Source organism: Heterocephalus glaber, unplaced genomic scaffold (genome assembly GCF_053883595.1).
Source record: "Heterocephalus glaber isolate CG9 unplaced genomic scaffold, H.glaber_assembly_v1.0 deba00001662, whole genome shotgun sequence".
NCBI classification, from domain to species: Eukaryota; Metazoa; Chordata; class Mammalia; order Rodentia; family Bathyergidae; genus Heterocephalus; species Heterocephalus glaber.
Genome location: NW_028258403.1, coordinates 17,196,603 through 17,222,239, shown reverse-complemented (window position 1 = coordinate 17,222,239; position 25,637 = coordinate 17,196,603). Strand labels below are relative to the sequence as shown.

The 25,637-nt window shown below is 37.0% G+C and overlaps 1 long non-coding RNA gene across 17 annotated transcripts in view; it reads right to left on the bottom strand.

Moving 5' to 3' along the window:
• Positions 1 to 25,637, bottom strand: part of LOC110346238 (uncharacterized) — a 118,597-nt gene that overhangs the window by 69,182 nt on the left and 23,778 nt on the right. For all 17 annotated transcript variants that reach the window (XR_015445781.1, XR_002390159.2, XR_002390158.2 and 14 more), the window contains one exon: positions 24,975 to 25,023. This is a non-coding gene — a long non-coding RNA (uncharacterized LOC110346238). The remainder of the gene's footprint in view (positions 1 to 24,974; positions 25,024 to 25,637) is intronic.

The following is a 25,637-nucleotide window of genomic DNA, read 5'->3' as shown; positions in this document are numbered from 1 at the left end:
CTCAGCAGCACAGCACCTGCCTGGCAAGTGGTCCTGAGTTTTATCCCCAGTACCAGAAAAAAAAAAAAAAAAATCATTAACATGTTAAAGTGAGGATGAAAACAAGGCTTTCACTTCTGAAGAGAAGGTTCTAGGCAATGCATAAGAAACATGTTTGGAAATGGAAAGACAACAATATATTTAGTATAAAAGAACGGTCTAAAAGAAATTAAATAATATTCAGTAAGAGAAACAAAGGATAAAAACAAAATTAACATTTTTTGAAATGTTAGCTAAAAAATACAAGAAAAAAACTCATGCACAGTAGCAACAAAAAAGTCCATCATCTGTATTGAAAAACAGTATAAAACTTTACTAAGTTACAAAAAAGAAAAATTGAGTAAGTATAAAGAAGTACCAAATTTCTAGATGGAAAAACTCTATATTGTAAAGAAATTAGAAACTCTGAACTAGTCCATAAATCCAATGCAATTCTAATGAAAACACAAGTCATAATTTTTTAAAGATTATGAAATTTATTAATTGATTTAAAAGTTGTTGTTGTTGTTTATGATTATTATGGTGGTAGTGATATAGGGGAAAGAGATGTAACTCCCAAATCTACTAGATATCCAAAACCTGAGTTCGTGTTCTCTGAAATTGAAGAATGAATTCTAGGAACAATGGAGGTTAAGAGTAGGAAAAAATTATTGGGAGAAAGAAAGCTTCTGTCTAAGCGAGACAGAAGGGGGACGGGAAAGTGGGTTGTTGCCCGCTCACCCCACTTTTCAAAGGTGTTTTATACAGCAAGGCCATGTGGTGAGGTAGGTACGTGGGACAAAACTATAAGATCCAATGGAAATTTACAAGGTGGGCATGAGGTGGGACAAAACCATGACCAACCAATAAGATTACAAGTACAGTCACCCAGGTAATACTGATTAAATGGGGGTCAAACGGGGCAGCAAGTCAGGTAGCAAGCATGCAAGGATTTTCAGTAAAGGTGGGCCAGGAATATTTCCTGGAAAGGCTGGGTTAAGACCTTGCCCCACCCCCAGGTGATTGATACCTATTTAGAATATCAACTACTGTTATTCACTCTACATGGGTGTGGTAGTTTCTCTTCTTTTACAATTTTGGCTTCAGTGCATGTATCTTCAGTGTCCTCCATGTTGGCTCCCCCTGGGCTGGCCCTAACTGCCTACAAGATATCTAATTAACTTACCTATCTGCAATGGTAGTAGGTACTTTGTGGGGGTTTGGTTTTGTTTTGGTTTTTTGGTTTGTTTTTGAGGCAAAGTCTTGCTATGTTGCCCAAGCTGGCTTCAAGCTCCTGGGCTCAAGTGATCCTCTTGGCAAACTACCATCCCCAGCCCAGTGTTAAGTTTTAACTAGAAGGATAAATGGCTGATAACAGTCAAGAGATTCCAAAGAAGAGCAATACTTACATTGAGAGAGGGAAATAATTTCATAATTTCAAAAGAGCAGATACCAATAATAAAATAGATAGGTGGACCTTTAGAGCTCAGGGGGAAGTTCAAAATTAGCTTCATATGTATACTGGAAATTGCAGTATGCTAAAAAGTTATTGGAAAAGAAATGATGGTCCATTCAATTAAAAGTATTAGACAACTGGGCTGGGGATTTAGCTCAGTGGTTTCACCGCCTGCTGTGCAAGTGCAAGGACCCAAGTTCGATCCCCGGTACCAAAAACAAAACAAAACAAAAAGTATTAGACAACTGTCATTTTTTAAAATGATGAACTACTTTAATTCACATTGCACCCAAAATGAATTTCAAATGAATTAAAGCTTTAAATATTAAAGTTTAAAGCTGCACATATTTGACTAGATTTCCTCTCTCTCTCCTCTCTCTCTCTCTCCTCTCTCTCTCTCTCTCTCTCTAGGTAATGGAGGCTGTGTTTTACTGCCCACACATTCCTCCTTTAGGACCAGGCACTGTTCCTCCAGCTTCCTGAGGTATTAACTAATGGCTCACAGCTGCATTTCTTTTTGTGCCATGCCCTCAGCTCAAATGGCTCTCAGCTGGGGGCAATTATGCCCCCAGGAGACATCTGGGAATATCTGAAGACATTTTGATTGTCACAAGGACTATAATGCCACTGGGGAATTTAGTAGGTACAGGTCACTGATAATGCCAAATATCCTAGAATGAACAGGGCAGCCTCCCCTCCCCTAACAAGGAATTATGTGGTTCAAAATGTCAATGATATTATGGAGTAATTCTAATTTAGTGAAAGGAAGCTGGCTTGCCCAATTTAAACCCCCTTCCCAGAGTTAGTCCACATCTAGTACAATTATACAAAAGCCTGCCCTCCTTGCCTCAAATGGGGATAACTGAGAAGGGCCATCCCAGCACCAGCACTTCTTAAGGGATTGGTAAAGTCTCCATTGCAACTACTTTGCCATTCAACTTTTCCTTTTGCCCAATCTTACTGCTCTCACTTTCTCACAGGTGTTGTTTCAGTAAAACTCGCAATACATATGATGCAAGCAATTCTATCTCAGAGTCTGTTTCCTGGAAAACAGACCTAAGACAGTGGGCACCAGGAACAGTCCTACATAGACACTTGTAAAATAGGATTCTGAGGTTGGCTTATGTACTGTCCAACTGGCAATTAAAATGCCATAACTAGTGGTAAGTAAAGAACTGATAGACCCTGATATCATTCCAATTTATAGGGAATAAACTGGATGAGATGCCTGTGGAAGAGAAAGGTACTGACTGGGTGAAATTTCAGGTGTTTACTTATAAAGACTACAGAATTGATAGGCTATTGTTGGCTTATTATCAGTATATTTAAGAAAGACAATGAAAGCCAGAGGAATAATTAACCATCAAATAAAGACAAAGTGTGAAAGCCAGAGGGCCTCCTTGGCCATGGATGGTTTCTCATTTTGTACACCTGAATAGTAGATGTCTTAGTTACTTTGCTCATTGCTGAAACAAAATACCTGACACCTACAAGTAAAAGGAGAAAAGCTTTATTTCAGCTCACAGTTTGTAGAGGTTTCAGTCCAAAGTTGGCTGGCTCCAAGACAGGGAGGCATGGTGGAGGGCAACACAGAGGAGAAACAGTCCATAAGCAGGCAGAAGGCAGCAAGCAGAGCAATGATGCCGGCCTTCTCTCTCTCCGTTTATTTTCCATCCAGGATATAAACCTATTGATTGAGGCCACCACATCAAGGATGAGGCTTCTATTATCCACAGCCAGCACTATGCTAAACCCATTTAGTTACCATACACCCTTAATCCCAGTATCACACATGCTAGATCCAGCCACTTCCAAAAAGCCCCAACTATAAGCACATGAGGCTTTGGGGGGACATCTAGATACAAGGGATAACAATAGAAAATACTGAGGATCAGGATGAAGACTCAGTTTCATGGGTGGAAGAGTCCCAGAGAAGACTGACTGCTCAACCTCAACAAGACTCCTATACTGAGATCAGGGCCTTGATTGAGAAGTAGCATATTGGGATCTGGGAACACCTACATAATTTTTCTCAAGAACGTTGAAGATACAGATCAGTCTGAATTGACTAGGCCTAGAAAAGGAGACCACTCCTTTTTCTACTATTTGCTAGTGTCTCTCACCCCTCACTGAAGATTATGTGGCCTCACAAGTCCTGCTAAGGATCTACCCCACCTTCCCTCCTGGCCATGGGGCCAATAACTAGGATAAAGTCACAGCATAAACCAACCAGGTCAGTGCTAGGCCTATAAGAGAGGAAACAGAGTATATCCTAAAAGTCTTTGGGACCTAGCGAAAATGTTTTGTCAGAAACTAGGATAGTTTTATGGGTTGGATCATGAAGAATCTGGATAAAGTGGGAAGGAATGAAAGGTGGATAAAGGAGAGTTTTTCAGTATAGGAGCACTGACCTGGGACACAGGATTTATTTCCTAGGAAAGGCCTCAGAAGACAGTGCTAGCATGCTGCAGGATGGCTGGCAGAAGCAAAAAGCCACACTAAATGAGAAGTCCATGACAGATGGTAGAGAAGAGATTTAAAAAGCACAGGGAAAAAGGCATATCAGCAAAGATATACTACATAAGACCAAAATAAGTATCAAATGACAATGTGTTCCAGGAGGACCTGCAGGGCATTTGATTTATCAAAGTGACAAGAAATGTGGTAGGTAGGGGCCAGTAGTGTAGCTGAGAAGCTCAGTGATGGCTGTCTTCAGTAGGCCATGACTCATGATGGGAATGAGGCTGATAATATCCTGAAAATGTGGAAGGTAATGTTATGATTTATAACAAGATGACCTCCCCAAAGCCTCCTGCACTCATAAGTGGGGTTTTGAGGGGAGTGATACTCATCAGTGGATTAGTGCACTGATGAGTTAAGAGCTAAATTGATGATGGGAGGTGAAGACTGGGGTGTGGCCTGGAAGGGTATACCCACCCTCGCCTTTGACTCTGTCTCTCTCTCTCTCTCTCTCTCTCTTTGCTTCCCACCACCAAGCCATAATCTGTTTCTCTTCTGTGATGCCCTCTGCCATGCCATCCTGCCTTAGAGCCAGCCAACTATTGACCAAAACCTCTACAAAGTGTGAGCCAAAATAAACCTTTCCTCCCTTAGATTGTGGGTGTTGGGAATTGTGCCTCTATAATGAGAAATTGACTCAGACAGCTTGGCTGTAGCACCTAACTGTCAAAAGCAAGATAAACCCAGTTCTTGTAATGGGTAGTTACATTGGTGTTATAGCCAGAATGGGCTAACATTCAGACAGCTATAGAGACAGTTAACAGAACATAGTGTTCCCAGGGGTCAGGATAGATTAGCAGCTACAAAGGTATTATTTAATTTATACTAAGAAAAAAATCAAGAAGCTGAGGGAAGCCATAGCAATACAAAACCATGATGCCCTGCCTAGTTTCTGGATGCGAGCCAGTTCTCAGTTCTGAGTCTGTTTGTTAAATGAGAGCCTTTGATCCTGTAATATCATAGCTTGTTTATAGTGATTCCGCCAATCTTTCTCCAAAGGGACCTATGACCGCACAAATATACTAAAGTAACTGTAGAGTGGATAATGAAAATATGCAAAGATTTTGATGACAGTTGTATAGAGGGTTTGAGCTGACACTCAGACCTGGAGACCTGCAGTGTTACATGGTCCTCTTGTTCATTGGAAATATGCTGGGGCCAGATAAGCAATAAAGTCCTGACCAGCTCACTTTGGGAACACTGAGACTGAGACCCAGCCAGTGCTCGTTTTTCCAGTCTCTGAATGTTTATTTGTAGTGAACATATTTGGTAGACAGAAGAATCCTTACTTTGGTTCATTTTTCTGTGAAGTAAGAGCTATCATAATTGTGAAGACCAAGAGGGACCTTTTGAACTGTTTCCTCATCCTCCAAGTTACTAATCAACAGCATTATCCTATCTTGAGGAAAATGAAAAAGATTAGTGTCATCCTTAAAGTCATGAAAGATGACTTGTACTCTCCTTATACAAGAGATTCTTGTACTCTACTGCCCCATTTTTGACAACAAAAGGACGTATGGAGTAAGTATGGCGTGAGAAGTGAATGGTGATCAGGGATTTATACCCCTCAGAGATGTGAATCTAGATTATGCCTTCCACTAGCTACCTAGATCAAAAGAAATGCTAGCCAAAGGTGAAGGGATTTAAAATGGGTAATAAAGGAATAAGACATTGAGTATCAAGTTTGATCACAGAGACCGCTTGCTGCATGAGGAACAGTCATTTATTTCTACTTAGCTTTCCTCTTCTTTTTTCCTTTGCAGTACTAGGGATTGAACCCAGGGCCTTTGCTCTAAACTATATCCCCAGGCATCCTTTTTAATTTTTAATTTTTGAGACAAGGTATCACTAACTTGTTAACTGGAGTTACAGGCCCATGGCACCATGCCTGGCTTTACCTTCCTCTTTTAAGTGTACCCAAGAAGCAACACCAACCAGAGTCCTGGAGAAACTGTTTCTACATGGAGTGAATTTACTATAAGCAAGTACACCCATGAAACACACAGGCTGATCAGTGGTGGACGCTATGGCAGCACACCACTCAGATACTTCCCTTCAGGACCAAGACACTCATTCCTTCCAGCTCCTGGAAATATTACCTGCTGAAGGCTCAATACTAGAAATCTCCCCAGGCCAAAGAGAAATGTCTCTCACCCAATTTTATGATTCCTCCTTGGGGCAGTCTGCATCCAGTGACCACTAAAGGAAGGGATACAAAATCCAGGCCCTCTTACCTCAATTTGGGACAACTCTGAAAGGCCATCCTTTTAGCCCAGAGCTCACCATTGGAAGCCAAGATTTCCACTGCAACTGCATCATAGTTCAACTCTCTCTGCCGAGTCTTGTTTCTTTCACTCCCCAATATACCTCCTGCATGCAATCTCTGATCCAGGGTCTGTTGCCAGATAAACTGACTTTATGTAGTATGCAATGATAATTTAATAGGGTGTGTGCTTTCTAATAGAATCAGACCTGCTAAACTGCATATTCCAAGAAGGCAGTGTCTTATTTTGTATTTCTTTATTCATGCCTTATATCACCTACCTTATCATATTGCATTTAATAGGTACTACATAGATAATTGATAGTGAGCTAGCCAACTCTGCATTTGGTTCTCAATGGGATGCTCACTGTCCCTGATATTTCTTGACATTGCCATTCTCTTCAAATAACTCTAAAAGCTTCAGCTTCACAGAAGCTTTAGAAGTCAAATATAAAGCATTGCTAACATGTAGGAAAGAAGAGCATACTTCTTTTCTTCCCTTCTGCCTGGTAACCACTAAGAAGAAGGCTATAAATATATAGGAAGTCATAATAAATAAACAAATAAATAAACAGTAAATCTCCTAACTAAAAAGATAATCTTGAACTGTGGATTAGCATATATGTTATCTGGAACAGGAGGACTGAAAGACACAGAAAGACAATATATGCATTTTATGATCTTTCTTGCTTCCTTCATTAAGCTATTGACATTACTGAGATTCTCTCAGATTTATCAGACATATCCCTCCAAACTTATTTTGATTCACCACTGAAACTGACATAAGTCCCCTCCTGGGCATGGTACGGCTTTGAGAGTTGGTACTGAACAAGTTAAGCGAGAGTCAATGTAGCTACAATGAGAACCCAATGGAGACAATGCAGTCGATGAAAATATGTGCTCTTTCCTATTTGTGCAACTAGACCTGGCTCCAGGCTCATGTCCAGACTGATATTGATATTAACCCTGTCAGGCATCAGCAGTTGGCTCCACTACCACCCTCACCAAGTCTACAGATATGTGAGAGGTGATCTCCACAGGCTTTTAACAGGCTCTCAGGTCACAAACAGTACTCTGCTAGGAAAAACTCACTTATGTATCTCACCACTGATCAAATTCAAGTACTTCATATTTACAGTTTAAAAGCCCAAAATGGGTTCGTTTATCATAGCCCAGCATCATGACACTGATGCATGTGCTTGTACCGAGTGGCTATGAGCTCCATGCTCTTTGATTTAAGTGCAGGAAGCTTTTATTTTTGAATTTCTACCTACTCATGGCAATACATCAAACAATCAGTTTTAATATCTTTAGGGTTAAGTGCACTCATGTAATTTAGAATTAAATGATTTTTATTAAGCACTTTTACAGACTATCTACATGCTATACAACTCTACTGATTAAGGATCATGGTGACTGGTAAAATAGCAGCCCCATGAATTAGAGAAACATTAGTGAAATGCATTTTCTGAATATATCACAGAATGCATTCAGTACTAAGTAACTCAAATGTCACACGAGTTCAAATGAAAATCCACATTCTTCCCATCCCAAAAAGGCAAATACACGGAATCCTGTGAGCTATATTAGATTCTACTAGTGACATATCCTTGACTTGTGGTCAGTCTGCTGCTTCTGGTCTATATTCTCTCCAACTCTATTGTCACCTTAGCCCCATCCAGAACTCAACTTCTAAACGCAAGGGATTATTTCTCTTTGAGGTTGTAGGAAGTAGGGCTAGGAATGGGGAAGTAGTCAACCTACCCAGTCCGGTTCCCCTTGTAAGAATTTGCAGTATAGCTACTTACCAGCAGAGGGCAGCATAAATCTGTTGCCTTGCACATGCTCAGAGAGGCTTTGTGCTTTTCTGTTTAAAAGCAGACTGGAGAGTGGGGTTGTATCTGGAAAGTGCCACTGGAATGCCACGTGATTGTGCAGGATGCTGAACCAGATCATGTCTCAATTCCAAGGCTACCTAATTACAACTGGCGAAGCCTTCTCTTTTCAGTTAAGCGTGTTGCAGAAGCCTAGACTTCCTCAGAGCTTTATTTTTGCCCAAGAGGTCTTGTTTTGTTTTGGGAGGGGGATGATGTTTGGTTTTTGGCTTTCCGCTCCAATCCCACTCCCCCAAAAGGGTAAACAGCCTGAATACTTGGAATTATTCAATTCATGGCTGCATGAACTGGCAAACCTTTCTCTTCACTCCATCAAGAAGATATCTAGACTCAAAAAGATCTTTTGGAGCCACCGTAGGTCAACTAGCAACCTCCTTCAACTAGCTCAAGTGGTTGCTTTAGTAGAAGCTGCCAGTCCTCAGTTGTAAGAGGTAGATACTTCTCAACATAATGATGGTGGGGTTGATGGTAATAGTCCCTAAAGATCAAGGCCTAAAGCAGGCCAACAGACATGTTCTTTCCTTTGTTTAATTAGGTGAATGCCTGGTATTACAGATTGCACAACACCTATCTCACCACCAAGGAGATTCTACTGTCATTAAATATGTTTTTCAGGAAATGGAAGCTGTTCTCTGAAAGCTACAGTCAACCTGAAATCCTGAAATGCTGCTTGAGTTTGCAGATATAAGAAGCCAGAGGAAGAAGCTGCCTATTAACGGGAGAGGTAAGGTTGTTTCCAAAGAGAACAGTGGGTCATCTAAGAGGGGAACCTGAAGAAAGGTTGGTGGGGGCTGAGATGGGGATACCAGAGGGAGGAGAGCGAGCTGAGTTCAGGAAGCACCCCTGGCAGAAGTGGACAGGCTGGAGGGCCAGGGAGGCATAGCCTTTGGACTCCTCATTCTGGAAGACTCTGTCCCTTGCTTAGTACAAAGGAACATCTAAATTCAACATTTTGTATCTTTTTGCCACACCATTTAGAGATCTGCCTGATAATTTTATTTTTGGCTGGGTATGGCGGCACAGGCCTGTAATCCCAGCTCTCTGGGAGACTGAGGCAGGAGGATCACAAGTTCAAGCTCAAGCTCAAGCTCAAGAAACCTGGCAAATTAGCGAGACCTGTCCAAAAAATAGAAAGAAAAAAAAGAAAAGAAAAGAAAAGAGCTGGGGATGTAGCTCATTGCAAAGTCCCTGGGATCAATTCCCAGTATGGGGGAGGGGGTGGAATGTATTTTCCTATGATATAGTCACATTGGGTTTCTTAGAGTGGCAGAAGAGATTCTCTCTCGAGAACTTTCAGGGCAAGACGCAGGTGGAGACTGGCTCTTTTCTGTGGGTTTCCTTTAGATAATCGGAAGCTTAGACACCAATGACTCAAAATAGTCATAGGCATGAGAGGTGCCAAGACCAATCTTACAAAATTCTGTGCTGCTCCCTGCTTGCTGCTTATTTGGGGTCAGTTTTCTGAAGAAAAAAAATCTGATATTTTGACTTTCTTTCCAACCCAACTGCTTCCTCCCGAAGGTTTGCCTTGTTTCAGGTAGGTGCCATTCCTTTGTACTTCCACACCCTGTGCTCACTCTTGCCATTGAATTTATCAACAGTATTGACATTTTCTTTCTAGACTGTGAGCTTCACGAAGGCAGAGGGACAGTTAACTTTCCCGTGGTCCTAGTCCTAGTTCCTGTCAGAATGCCTGTACAGAACAGATGATTGAGAAATGTAAGTTGGATAAATGTGTGAATAGATGTACTTGCCTTATATTTGATCCTTCAGTTTTTATCTCCAAGAAAACTAAAACTTAAGCAATTACATACACTTTTTAAGATTACATAACTGGTATATAATTCAGGAGGAGGTAGTGTGTGAATTGAGCCTAGAAGGAAAAGAATGTCAAAAGCAAAAGATGGAAAAGAAAACTTTCAATTGGAAACAAGCATGTGAATACAAACATAGAACCAGCAAAGCATACAGCATATTTAGGATCTGGCTGTTGTTCACTTTCATGTTTCAAAAAGGACTGTGCACTGGTATAGTGGAAGACAGTCTGAAATAGAGGTTAAAATAATAGTGATAAGTAACATTCATTGAGCATTTAATAATACCAACAGGATTCTAAACACTTAAGTGTAAAAAACCAAAGCCATTTATAAGTGGCTAATACAATCCCATGATTTAATAAAAGGACCAGAAGCATATATAATGGAAAATTAGACTCCCTGTCATGCTTCTTTCTCTACCTCATTTCCCTTTTCTTGAGGGAACCACTACTGTATTTTTTGTAAATCCTTCTAGAGATACATATTCTCTGTGCATGCAACCATGTGTGTATATATTTTTAAACAAATGGCCATATACTAATGTACTGATATATTTCTTGATTTTTTTTCATTTTCAGTATATTAGAGATTTGCTTATACAGTGTGTTGATATTATGGGACAGTCTCATTTTTAAAAACTGCTTCTTAGTATTCCATGATATGAATGTGCTACAATCTATTTAAGTAATTCCTTTCTAGTAAATAGACATTTCAGATAATATTGCAAATCTTTTTCTATGAAAATCAGCTATATTAAATATCCTCTGTAAGTATATGTGAAGGTTAATTCCTAGAAGTGGAATTAATGAGCTAAAAGGAATATATTTTTTATCTTTTTACACTTTTTGTGAATTTGTTCCCCATTGAAGTTATACTACTTTCTTCTCTTACCCACCATATATTATCAAACATTCTGATCTTTGCCAATTTGATCAGTAAAAACTAGACTTTCACTGTTGTTTTAATCTTTATTTCTCCAGTTACTAATAAAATGAACATTGCTTGATGTATAAATACAATGGAGGTTTAGTTCATAAACACATAAATACAAATTCATAATCAATACATCTATTCAAATTAATTAAAATAAGTAAAATTTAAAATATATATTTTATAAAAATAAATTAAGAATTACTTAATATAGTTTTCTTTTTATAAATTGTGTTCATTTCCTATTTTTAAAATGTTTCTTTGTTGATGTTTTCTAATTGATTTATTATGGCTTCTTTATATATTAGGAAATGAGCCTCTTAAGTGTTATGTAACTTAAAATTTTTTTCTTGATTTGTCATTATTCTTCTGATATTATCTAAAGCATTTTAATGTTTTTTAGTTTTCAGAAAATTTCAAACATATAAAAACAGAATCAATTACTGTGTCTAAATACCTAACATTATGAATATTTACACAACTTAGTTTATTAGTACCCATCCCTACACCACTTTTCTCTCTCTACCCTGATGGATTATTTATAAAATAAATATACCACTTTATGGCATTTTTCTATGATCACAATAGTCCTGCAGTGATTTCAGTTTTTGTGTAATCAGATTTATTAGTCTTTCATTTTATGGATGCTGGTATGTAGATAACCCTATAAATATATATAAATACAACATAGTTTTAAGTTGAGTAATATTGTAAGAGGAAAGCTGAGCCACAGGGAAGTTAGGATACCTTGCCTAAGGTGGCACAGCTTAAAGGACCAGGGCATAGGACCAAACCTGGCTACTTAATGCAGGGCTCCCACTCCTGACAATCAACCACGCCTCTGCCCAGTGAGATTTTAATAGCCAAGCTGAGCAAGATCAAGACCTCACATTGGCACTCATGTTCATTCATGGCTGCTGAACAGTGAAATCATGCATAAGCAGCCTGTTCCACAGAGGTTGCTTTTATGAACCTTTGAAGGCAGTGCACTTTGGAGAGGAGCAGGTCAGTCACAGATCTCCTTGTGAATCTCACGAAAGCTGCTGGACTCGGTCCACAGGAAGTATGCTTATTTACACTCAGACACACACTGACGTGCACATGAATGTGCACATGCACACAATCACACACCAGCTTCAAGAATAGCCTCCAGGGACTTATCTTCATTCTGTCATCTCCATGTTACACCAGTAAACATGCTCCGGTTACTGTGAACCGGAATTGGATGCTTACCATGTTTGTTGCCATTCAGTTCCTTAGAGAACAGTGCAGTTTGATTATATTTGTATGTGTAGGCAGGTGAAGATGACCTATTAATCAATACATGTAAAGGCTAAGAGGTAAGCTATATTATTCAGGTTCTATAACAAAGTTTATGCTAATTTAGCCTGACCTGTAACATGTGAGGTTAATATGATTTAGATTACATATATCATTTTTAGAAATTAAGGTTTTTTGTTGTTGGTTTCTTCTGACATTTCTGAACTACAATATGGAATGCAATACTTCTCCAACAAAGAAAGTAATTCTCACTAGTGAGGGTAATTAATGGTTATTTGATCATATTACAGCATAGAAATGATGTTTTTGCCACACAATAGGTTTCCTAATTGGTGATCCAAGGATGACCATGTTCATTTTCTGCCCACAGAGGTTCCCCACTGTGCATGGCATTATCTCTTAATACTGTGATAGCAGCAAATGATGGTCATAGCCAGTAAGAAAATTAATTTACAGTGCTTCAACAATCATTATAAAAGACCTACTAATGCTAATTTAGGTGTAGGACAAGTCATCTAATTAGTTAATTAAATAGGACCTTGCTGCTAGTCTCCTACAATGGCACACACTGTGTTGTAGGTGTTTGGTGGAGATGAGCGATGCTCAGGGAAAGTAAATGAATACATATGGACCCCCACAAAAGCATTCGATGTTTAAAGTTTTAAAAGCACAGCAAAAGCAATTGCTCTACTTGAAATCAGAGCCAAACAGCCAATTTTAAATACTTACTATTTTGTTCCTACCTTATGAAAAAAAGATTTTGCTCGTCTATTTGCTGGTTTTACAACTCTTCAAAATGTCTTTAATTCCTGTTTGATTTCTGAAGTCCAAAATGCTCTCACAAACTTACTACTCCTTGGTTTTTCTTAAAAGAAAGTAATAAAACCATTGCCATCTGGTTGAAAACTACCAATATTTCCATCTATTTAACTTGTTAGTTCCAGTACTTATATCTAACTTAGAAAATTTGCATGTACATGTAGGCCATAAAAAAATGGTAGTTGCTTTTTTAAATTAGTTTGTCTAGCTAGTGGTCCCAAATAACTGGGGATTCAGAGACCTAGTTATATCTTGCCTTTCAGCTTTTGTTATTTCACACTAATAGGTTTTTATATTTTTAGTCTGTCTTCGTGTGAGAAGTACCCTGTCACTTCAGTGAGTTGAGCTACTTCTCCCTAGGCCCTGCCAGATGTCCTGATTCTTTTTTGAAAAGTGGTGGGAACAGGGTGTGGGAGAGGACTTGGACAACTGGAATATCACATATTTCTTATTTAAATGTAGAATAATTATTTAGAAAGAACAACTTTTCCAATAGGGTGAAATATTCTTATTCTAACTGCCAGCTTGGAATAACTAATTTAAAATGTTTTGTGTTATAAAGTAGGGAATGATTTCTTTTCTTAAAAAAAAAAAAGGTATTGAACACGATTACAATAAAAGCTACCTGATGATTAAATGAAAGTTCAGCATTTTCTTACAGAGTTTACAAAATCACAATAGATTTTCTCTCTGTCAATTCAAATATTCATAGGTCATCTATTCTGGCCTTCTGCCACAGTGCACCTATAATTCCTTATTTTAAAATACTAATTAACTTTTAAATAAAAGTCCTTTACCTCTGGATACAGCACTGCCTATATGAGAGAAATAACATGACTGAGGTGAAGAATGGTGTTTCTTGGAATAGGTATTGTTTGCCAAGCTGTATCCAAGAGCACTACAGAAAGTAGAAAAAGACATTATAGAAGAGTGAGCAGACATTTTTACAAGGTCATTTCATTCAGGCTGGAAAGTGGCCAGCACAATGTCATTATTTACAACAGGATCTGGGAACACTTGAGGAAATTACAGACCATTTAGTTTTGATTCCATTGCAGGGGGCAAAGTCTTAGGAAGTATTTTAGGAGATTAAATGGGGAACACTGAAAAAAGCACAGCTTGATTAAGGATAGCCAATGCAGTCTCTGGAATGAAAAAGTCATGCTTCGATCATTTTTTGACTTCTTCAAGGAAGTAAATGCCAAGAAAAGCAAATGAATACCTCAAAATTCTCTATTCTAAATTTCCAGAAGATGTTTGTTAAAGTTTTGCTTGACAAATTAGCACACATGAAGAAGTGGTTCTTAAAAATTGAAGAAATGCAGAGGACAAAGACTAACTATACATCAACTTGTTTTTAAAAAGAGAAAGAATCAGGGAAATACATCTTAGGGCCAGACGAATTTTAGCAAGACAAAGACAGTACAGTAGTTGAGTCAATTCCATTGTAATTTCCACCAGCATCAACACTATATTTTTGTGCATTTATGATATAGCTGGACAAAATTTTTCTATGCAGGAATGGAAAAAATGTATATCCCTGACTTTCAAGAACATATAATCTAATAAAAATAACACTGATTCAGATACATCTAAGTAGACGAAGAACTAAACAAACTTAGAACAAAAACTTAATAAGGTTGACTCTTAGACTGCTAGTGGTGAGGAAAACATGAAAACATGTGGGTTTTTAAAATTCAGGACTGGTAATCGTAGAACTTCTCATTGGACATAAAATATGTGGTGGAGGGGCAAACCCTAAATGCATCAGAGGAATATCAGGCCAGGGCATTTTCAGGGCATGGAAAGGATCTACCTGAGAGGTCATCCAGGTTTCCAGCCTAAGTGGTATAAGGGAGATGATCCTACGAGGGTTATTTGTACCCCTGAATAGCGAGTTAACCGAAAATGAATGAGGAATACAACAAAAAATGAGTGGATGATAGGGTACTGTGGATTACAAGGCCTCTAACTTTCCTATTGTAAAATACTACAGTCTCCTATGGAATTTTCCCAGAATGTTTTCTAGTTAGACAAGAAAGATTTCCTAGTAGAGTAACCAGGGGAAGCACAACATCCTCTAGATACCTTCACACATCAATCAATTCAACAAACATTTTTGAGCACCCTACTATGTGTCAGGCACTAGGACTGTGATCTATGTGGAATACAAAGATAAATACAACAGTGTCTATCTTAAATAAACTTATCTTCTAATAAATGAGATAAACGTACACAGATGACTCTAATACAAGCTCTAAATATCATGAAAGAGTATAACTAAGTATTCAGAGAATTAAGATTACTTATAGACTCTGAAAATTCCTTAGGGAAGAAATGACATTCGAGATAAGACTGGAAAGATGTGCAGGATTTGGCAAAGAGAGCTTACAAAATTCTCATTTTGAAACTATGTTCTTATCTGTAAAATAAGAATAATAATAGTTCTCACTGGCTACTCCACAGTAATGTTCACAAGGTCAATCCAGCTTCATGGATTGTTTAACAATGGTAATAGTTATTTCTCAAGAGATGTATATAATTGATAATACCTATTATTAATTCATTTTTAAAGTATTTCTAGTGTCATATTTCAAAGGACTTCAGAATGATAAAGCTTAAATTTTCTTATACAAAACCCCACAAAAGTATACCATAAATACAAATGTACTGTGTAGCTGTGTATGAATGCCTGGTTATTGGCACACTAGTTGCTGTGTTGAGGTGAACCAGGTAGGTTGTTTTCTGAGAACAAGGTGAAGAGCATACCATCATCCTCTTCACTTATTCAGGTGAAATGCCTCTCATATCTGTCTTGACTTTTCTGGTATTACTCCCCTAGTTTGGCCCATATCACTTCACCTCTAGAGTACTGCACATTTCTTACAACTGATCTCTTGATGTTTAAGTGATCTCTCTGCTGTTCTTTTATACAAACCATCATCTGACTAATTTTCCTAAAGCAGTATTCTGTTCATGCTTCTGGCTATAATCAGAAATAGTAAGTGAGAGGACACAACACAAGAGACCAGAGGCTCCTCTTATATAGCAGAATTTAACCTGAAGAATATTTAAATCTCCAGCGGCCCCCTGGGGAGTTAATTCTTTGGATCATAACTCGCTGACAGTATCCTAAATAAATCTCTCAGAGGCTAATTCTGACTCTTTTCCATTTAAAAAGTATAACCAGTACAGCCTATATCAAGATAATCCAATCCTAAATTTACCAGTTTGGATATCTCAAGTGCATTAGATTTTATGATAAGTGCCTGATGATACTATTGAAAGATGATAGGTAAAATATATAAATTTGTGAATAAGTTAACCAAGGTTTAAGTAAAATTGACAAAATTTCAAGCAGCACTGTTTTTTTCTTGTGACTCTTAATTTGGGTTTAGTTGTTGTCTTGTAGTAATACAAAGGACAAATTTTAGAATCAGACAGACCAGTTAACAAGCTATGATTTTGAAACACTGCATAGATCAGTTATTGCTGCAAAAATGCTGTATAACAAATGGCTCCAAAATTTCAATGACTTAGAATAAGCATATATCTCTCATACACCAAGTCTTTGGGTAGAATGTGATAGGGCTTAGCTAGGAATAGAGTCAACTGCCTTCAGGCTATGAATTAGGTATAGGCTACTCCATGTTTCTCTTTTTTCTTCAGAATAGTGGCTATTCTAGTAATTTTTTTAAATGGCAAACAGTAGAAGCACATGAAAAAAGCCAATTCACATGAGTGCACAAAATTCTTTGTTCACATCACTTCTGCTCATGTACCTTTGGGCAAAGTAAGGTGCATGACCAATCTTAGCATCAACAGGATGAAGAAAACATTCTGCCTCCTCTTGCAGGAAGCACTGAAAAGTCACATGACAGAGGAAGACAGTGAAGAATTGAAAATGATAATCCAATCCACTTGATTTATAAGGTGGAGAGAGTGATACTGCATATACTTGAGCATGTGTTCCAAAGTGGCTAAAACAGCTGTAGCACATAGTAACTGATCACCAAATGTTAAGTCCTTCTATATTATCTGCCTTCCCTAATCTGAGGAGAGAAACACAGGGAACCAATGCTTAATTACCTGTGTCTACATGACACCAAAATATTTCTTTAATTAATTAGAAAAATGGCCAATCATGTAAGAAAAAAAACCACTTTCACTATTTTTTTTCATTTTTGAATACCTTAAGTATTAAGGTATTTTACCGTATTTACCATTACTATCATATTTTCCCCCTACATAAAAGAAAATATCCATTAAAATCAGGAAAAGAGCATTGATATACTGCTGCCATCTAATTCTCAGGCCCCATTCAAGTTTCCCAAGCTGTCCCAAGGACACAGTTCAGTACCCTACAATTCATTTGTTTGTCATTATTTTATTTTAATCTAGAACAGTTTATCAGTCTTCCATTGACTTTCATAACTATATTGCTCTTCTATACTGCATAATAATAAATTGCCACATACTTAACAGCTTAAAACAATACACATTTATTATCTCAAAGTTTCTGTGGGTCAAGAGTCCAGGCATAGCTTAACTAAGTGTTAGGCTTCAGGGTCTCACCAGGCTGGAATCTATGTGTCAGCCAGTACTGCAGTCTCATCAGAGCCTTGACTGGGGAAAGACCCACTCCTGAAGTCCCTCAGGTTGTTGGCAGACTTCATTTCCTTGCTGGGTTAGGACTAAGGCTTTAGCTTTTTTCTGGAAGCTACCCTTAGCTCCTAGGACTTAGCTCACAGTTCTTTGTGGTTTAAGCTTCTATAGCAAGGCCAATTGCTTCACAACAGCTTCTTCAAAGACAGAAAAAATCATCGGTCTAGAATTTCTGATCAGATAAAGTCCATATATATGTGATATTTTAAACATATTACATGACTCTACCAATCTGTTAAACTCTACTAATTGCTGGCTGATTGCTCTATTATTTCACCCATACGCTGGGGCAAATTCTCCTCAAATGAATACAAATTGTGCCTCCTTTGAATAAATAGTTTCTAACATCAGAGTTTGATATTTGTTCTGAGCCTAAACAGGCTTCTTCTAGCTGTCTTATTCCCCTTTTTGTGGAACTAGCCATTCTACAGTTTTGCTGCATCTTCATTAGATTCACAAATTTCCTCCCAGTTGCCTTTGCTTTTCTACTCTTCTTGAAATCACTTTTTTTTTTACTTTTATTAAGACATGTTTTCAGTACATTATGACTATATTCACTGTATGGGATTGATACATGTATATAACACATTTCGGTTTCCTTCTTTCTCTCTCCTCCCTTCACCCCTATTATTATTCCAGCATCAGATTCACTAATTTATCTTTTAAAACCTTACAATTATAAAGTTAACTATCATATACACAGATTGAAAACCTAATAGGCCAAAGAACATATAAAACATGTAAGACAATTGTACTAAGTCACTAAACCAAGGTATACTTTTACATACATTGTCTTCACTGAATTACAATACCTTTTTTTCCTTTCTCTTTTTTCCTATTATCTTTTATTTTGTAATACATATTTTAAATTATTTTTTCATATAAGAGAAACCGTGCAATATTTAATCTTGCATGTCTGAGTTACTTTACTTAATATTATGGTTTCAAGGTGTATCCATTTTCCTACAAATGACTCAAGTTTATCCTTTTTCATTGCAGAGTAGTATATCTTTGTATTTGTTGATGGACATATAGGCTATTAAAAATCACTTTTAAGCTTAAACTTTTCCATATTCTCTGGCAAATGAGGTCAGTTCCTTTGGGAAGAGATTAGGAACTATGTAGTTTATGACCTGACTCTCCTCTCTTAAATTCTGAAAGCAGAGTTGTTATTTTCTCATGATAGATTATTTCCATCCATTTTGAATGGATGTATTTTTTTAAAAAATTCTGGCCAATTGCACTAAAGAATGGGTCAGGAAAACTCTTCGGACCATCACGTCAGAAGTTGGTCTCATTAAAGTTTTAACTTCTTAACTAGCTGGATTGTTCTGAGCAGGGATGGCCCATAGTCCGTACACATTTCAGAATTTCTGCCTGTCAGAGTTCTTTTGCTTGTAAATAATTGCACCTCTTTCTAAGGTCTTTCACTACTTGTTCTTGCCTGGCACTCCCTTTCCCCATGCATTTGCATGGCTTACTCTCTCTCTCTCTCTCCCTTCACATAATTGTTCAAGAATCATCTTTTTAGCAAGGCTTTTTGTTACCACTCTTTTTTTTTTTTTTTTTTTTGGTACTGGGGATTGAACTCGGGTCCTTGTGCTTGCGAGGCAGGCGGCGGAACGACTGAGCTAAATCCCTGGCCTCTGTTACCACTCTTAACAATGAACTCTCCCTTTTCAAACTGGTATCCTTATCCTCATTTTGTTTATTTTGTCTCCCTCTACAACACTCATTAGCCCATGGTACTATTTTACTTATTTGATTATTGGTCAGAGACTTTAAAAAAAAAATTTCTGTTCACTACTAAAGCTTTTAATAACTTAAAGGGTGGGCACATATTAGCACTAAAATTCATTTTGATAATATTCTTGGCTTTTAACATATATTCACGCATTTAAAACTAATATAAGATCATTAACAGTAAAAATGAATAAAAATAATAATTAATAACAATGTTCCTACTCTCCAAACATGGAAACTGAGATAAGAAAGAAGTCAAATACATCCAGCCCATGGTAGAGGCAGAATTTGAACCCACGCGACTTGACTATTATATTAAAACTTCCATTCATTGTCTTTCTTCTCATCTTTAGAAACTTGTTTCTTTTCAGAGCACTAACTCAATTCCAATTAATATGTTAAAGTACACTGATTAATACCAGTTAGGGTTATTAAGATTCTAGAATATTCACATTTTAACAGTGCAGTCTTAAAACTCAAATGCTTTCAAATATCAGGCATGTGAGATTTCTTTTAGGGTCATATTTCAGATTTTTCTGAAAAAAAAAAAAAAGGAATTTGAGTGATGCATCTCAAATAAGCAGTGGCCTATGTACTCTGCTTATAGGTATCCAGCAGTATGCACTGAAGTAAATGAGGGGTAATAGCTGTGAAATGTACAATTAGTGCACACATTTAGTTTCTAGGAATTATGTTAACACAGCTGGATGTTGCATCAACTAATCTCAATGCAAATAATCAATAAACCCAATAATATAGTGAAATGCACATCTTTCAATCTAAATTGCAACAAATTAAAATTGACATTCTCATAGAGAAGTAATAATAGAATTTGTTGTATTAGTATCCTACTTAATTTAAATTAAAATTCTAAGATTATACCAGGAATTGAATGATAAATATTATCAACGGATATATTTAGATGGTGGAATTAGAAATGATTTAAACACTTATCTGTATTCTTATATACTTTAAATAAATGTATGCCTTTTAGAATCAGAAAATAAAAGTGGTAGCCCAGCTCAGATTCTAACCCTTAAGTCCTTCCGTGACCAGCTGTGGACAGTGAACAAGGTACTCAGTCTGTGTCTTGTTCTCCTCATCTATAAAATGGAGAGAATTAAAGGGAGTAAAGCATTCAGCTTTTAGAACAATCCCCTGATGTGTAAGCATTTGCTGTCATGATAGAGGAGCTATTTTATTCACTCTTTTACATTACTTACTACCATTCCTTGCATATAGAAAACACCAGTGAATGATTATAGGATGAATAATGAGATAGATTAATCTGAGAGTAAGATTAAAGTGAGATTTACATAATCACTGAAACAAAAATTAGAATATTTCTTAAGACTGGCATATGTGAACTCTATCAGTGTTTCTTTTTGGCTTTCAACTAAGAGCTCTGGGAAGAGGAATCCATTTCTCCTTTTTCACTGCAGAGATTTTGCTGAGGATAGACAAATAAGAAACTTAGAATATTTATTAGCCAAAACCTCTGTATGAATATAAGAAACTGGCCTTTGGGATAACTAGAATCAGATGGGTCTGTCTGTCTGCTCAGCTGTTTCTTGCATGCACTCTCTTCCTTGGTCTTGCTCCTCACACTACCTCTTGTTCTAGTTCTCTCTTGTATGTTGCCCATGTTCTTTTCCACTGGTGGGAGTGGAGTGAGAGGTTAGGGACAGAACACATGGCTGCCAGAAGCCCTTAAATTCACATCCTCAGATATTCCCAGAAAGAGAGAAGGGAAATTTAAATTCTACCCAACATATTCCACCATTTTCATTTCAAGATTTTCATGGGCCCTGCTTGGGTATTTTGCCCATCCTTGGAACAAACATATGAAAGGGAGAAGGATCACATAAGACATATATTATGGGGCTTACTATTATTTGCTTTTCTGTTGGGACTGGCTAACCTATTTTAGTGAATTTCATCCCCTTTTTCCCCCTAACAGTTGATGTTGTTCCCAGGAAATATACCTCAGCATATGCTTACAGTTACTTTTTCTGTGACCACCCTTGGGTATTAAAACTGCACTAATGTCTAGTGTGTATGAGGGGGTGCCTCAAAAGCAGGAAGACAGGCAGCCCAGACAAGCTGCTGCAGAAATGACAAGTGTCAGGCTACCCTCTCAGTTTGTGTCTACTGTATAAAATAACTGAAGAGATTTAGGGAAAGAAGTTATATTAAACTATGCAATGTGTAACTAGGGTAGAACATAGATGCTTAACTAGAAGTATTCCAAAGTAGGACTATCTCAGCTCTTTGGGAAGGTTAGATACAAGATTAATATGATCAGATAACCTCTCCCACTTCAAGTTTAATGATTATAGTTATAATACTCTACTTGGAAAGGAGTTAAAGCCCAACAATCTCTCCAACATCACTTACCATACCTAATTTTCTATTAAACCAAAATATTTCTGTTTTGCAATCAATGAAAAACATAGAAATTAATGCCTTTTGTCCCCCTCTTGTTCTGAAGAGTCTTCTTGCATTAGCTTGGGGGAAATGAAGAAGGTTTGGATTAATTATTGTATGAAGCATGGTAAGAATTGATGTACTGAAGGATTTCTAAGTCACAGCAAAGGCCAATTGAAATTGGATGGCTTAAATTTGAAACAATCCAAGATTAATGGCTTTTTCATTCTTTAAATTCATGTATTAAAGGTACAGTTAAATAATATATACATAATACTTAAATGTACACCAGAACTCTTTAAATATTTAATATTTAAATATATACCAGAACTCTTTCCACATAAGGGTCTAAATAACAGTCCCACTACTGTGAATATTCATACAGTCCTGCCAGGCAATGCATATTTGGAATTCAGTATATAGATCCTGTTTATGCTGAAAATCTCATGGCTACAGAAGCCACCTATTTACTAATCAGTTCATAACAGATCAATTTTCTAGTTAAACTGAAAGGTCTTGTCTATTCACAATTTAGTTTTATAAACTAAACTCTTGACTTTAAAGTCTATCAAAACCCAAAATCTCACATCTAAATGGAAAGAATAAAGATTTTTTTCTTCTTCATGAAAAATGTCTTAAAAATCCGTAGCTTTAATAAAGTTACACATGTCCTTTGATGTAGCATTTTCTTACCAGGTATAAGCAAATGATTGTGGAGTTAGGGAAATATTTACCACATACATATGCATTACAGTTAGACTTACAGAAGCAAAAAGTTGAAAATGAGCTACATGCATAATAGTACAGAATTATAAAATGTGGCATAAATAAACTATAGTGTATCCATACATTATAGTACTACATAATCACTGAAAATGATGTTGAGGAAGAATACTTTTTTAGAAGTAAAGATATTCTTAACATAAGTTCTCCTTCAAAAAATAAAAATTTAAAAAATAGTATATAATTCTTATACTTAAAATGTACATATATATTTTATATGCAGTAATGGATAAAGAATAAACATGATATATCTGAACTTAGGTAGTAGAAATATGGATTCTTTTCTTTTTGTATTTTTTATGTTCCTCAACTTTTTCATAAAAAACAAATATTTATGTAAGAAAAAGAAATAAAAATTATTCACAGTTGTGGATTTAGGTATTTGAAACAGATATCACTGAGAGAGTACTATAAGGAAAAATTGCTATTTGTCAATTACCTGAGCTCCTTTGTGGTGATCTCTATGTGACTTTTTTCAATATTTTATAATTTAATCTTGAGTTTATCAAAATCTGTGAATATATCCTATCTAAAAAAATCTTCAAAAAGGCTAGCAGGGATAATTCTTTTGTGACTAGATAGTCAGCACTTTGGGGACAGGCACTGTGCCCTTTTGTCATCTTAGATTTCACTTCTGGGCTTAACAGTGCTTTGTGCCTACCAGTGCTGTCACTGAATCAATGCTGAATGAATGTTAAAGTCCTCCATGTCAGCGCTAATTGCTGACAGCACCCTGTAGGGTCTGTTATGAGATATATATAAATTGTAATCTGCCAAAATAAGAATTCAAAGCTGTTTGGGGGGATCAAAAGGACACTGCCTTTGCATTGCTAACTATGAACTAGATTTTAAAAAGAAAAAAACACAACCAAACAAATGAAAATCCATAGTTGATCCAAGAGTGGAATGTGTATAAAAAATTCCTTTGTCGTATCTTAGTTGGAATTTTGTAACATGATTTTTAATAGTTCTTCCCTTTTTCCCATCTGCTATGATCCAATGGGACTACAATAGATTGCATAAGCAGTCACTGTCCTGGAAGAATGGAGTAGTGCAGGACAATCATGATTTTAAAGTGACATCCTTTATGTCTAGCCCATTGTTCAGTAGTGTTTCAACTCCTGAAATATTTTCTAAGTTAAATTTATTTTTTAATGAGACAGGAGTCCTTATGTTTAGGCATACTTTTGCACTGGCTATCATTTCAGTAACTTGAATAACCCACACAAGTTCAAGGAAAGCCCAGTGAATATAGCAAGTCCTTATCCAAGTCCAGGGTATTTTGTTCACCTAGTTTACTGCTTTACCATCTGCCCTTCACTTCTGGAGGACTTTCAATAAAGCAGGAGCCAAAGTAAATGCAGATACCCCACTGCTATCTATTTAACTTTCATTAAGTGAGTTGGTGCAGTGCTCAGGCGCCTTCTTAAAACCAGCCCATCATCTAAGAGTATTTACATAAGACTCTTTGCATTATATTCCAACCTCTGCAACACTAGTATTAACTACTGACATCTGCCAAGTCTGACTGGTAAGTGCTTTACAGTATCAATTCATCCCAAGCAAAAAGCATTTCTGAGTGCTGCAGTGCTCTTGTTAATGCCAATAAGAAGTATCAAGGCTCATATGACACCTAGCAGAAATTAGTACCCACATTCAAAGAAAAGTCTTTGTTATTTCCCAGAGTATTATGTGGACTTTATTGAGATGACTGCATCTGACACCTGCTGTAATATAAAATGCAGCTATAATTAGCCAACTGATGCTCACTGCAGTTTAGGTCGAATCCCTTCTGTGGGAATTATGCTTTAAAATATTCAGAACTCCAAGTGGCTCTCATTACATTTAATTTTAACTTAGAATTAGGTGGTCTAGAAAAAAAATTTAGGATTGTAATAGCCCCCTGCTGAATGCCACACAGCAACGTGAAAACCCATAGGGTTTTTTTCCCCCTCTAAAAAAAAATGAGAACAGCAGACTACACTACAGCCTTCAATTGAAGTCTGGCTTTGCTTAATTGTACTTTTTGCACTCATCAGTCTCTCCTCTTCAGAGCAAGCTACAAAAATTGCCTGAATAGCCAAAGAAAAGTTTCCCACAGTCACTGGCCACAGAAAAACACTATTGTCCTTCCTCACAGTTTGATGGACAACATTTCTATAAATGGGTAGCCAGGCTGTCAATGGTACCCTTGCTGAAAAGGCAAAAGAAGAGAACAGATTCTGCCAATATCTGACAAAGCATGTTAACACATAATCAGGCATTCACTAGTCAGGCAGCTGCCCCTGGGACCTTCATCACACAGGTGCCTTTAAGCCATTTCCTATTCACAGATAAAGGAAAGAAGCAGGAGATACCTGGGAAAGGAGCAGTCTATTATGGCTTGCCAAATGTCCATCTTCTGGGCTGTGTAGAAAAGTGGAAAAAGGAAACTGTAATTTCAACTAAGAAAATCATAAAACAGCAAAACACAAAACCTGTAAATTTAGCTGTGGGTCTTTTTTCTTTCCCTTTTCTGTTTTTCCCCCAGGGAGTGAATTTGTTGTTTGTATGGTATAGCTTCAGTTCTAAATAATAACAAAGGTCATATTTTCCTCAGTGTCTTAACAAATGGATTTGCCCAAAAGCCCATTCATACTAAAGCTGAAATTAGCTAGTCCTGAGGCACAAAGAGATTATTTTCTCACTTTATGAAATTTTTTCTACACATATGTGTGCACATGTGTGCATGCATGCACCCTCCATTTCAAAATCAGTGATTGGTAAAACCAAAGTCGTGATGGAGTAGTAAAGCAGAAACCATGGACCATCTTTTGAGAAGCTATCAAAAAATACTTGAGGGAAATTATTATCACTTTTCATTTTTTAATTGGTGTTCAGACTAAACATTTTTTCCACTGTGGACACTTACCTAGTCAGGGAAGTGTAAGACCTTAATAATCCATTAAGTTAATCACCCCATTCCCTTATATATCAATACTGACACACACACACACACGGTATTAAAATGTGTCGTAGTT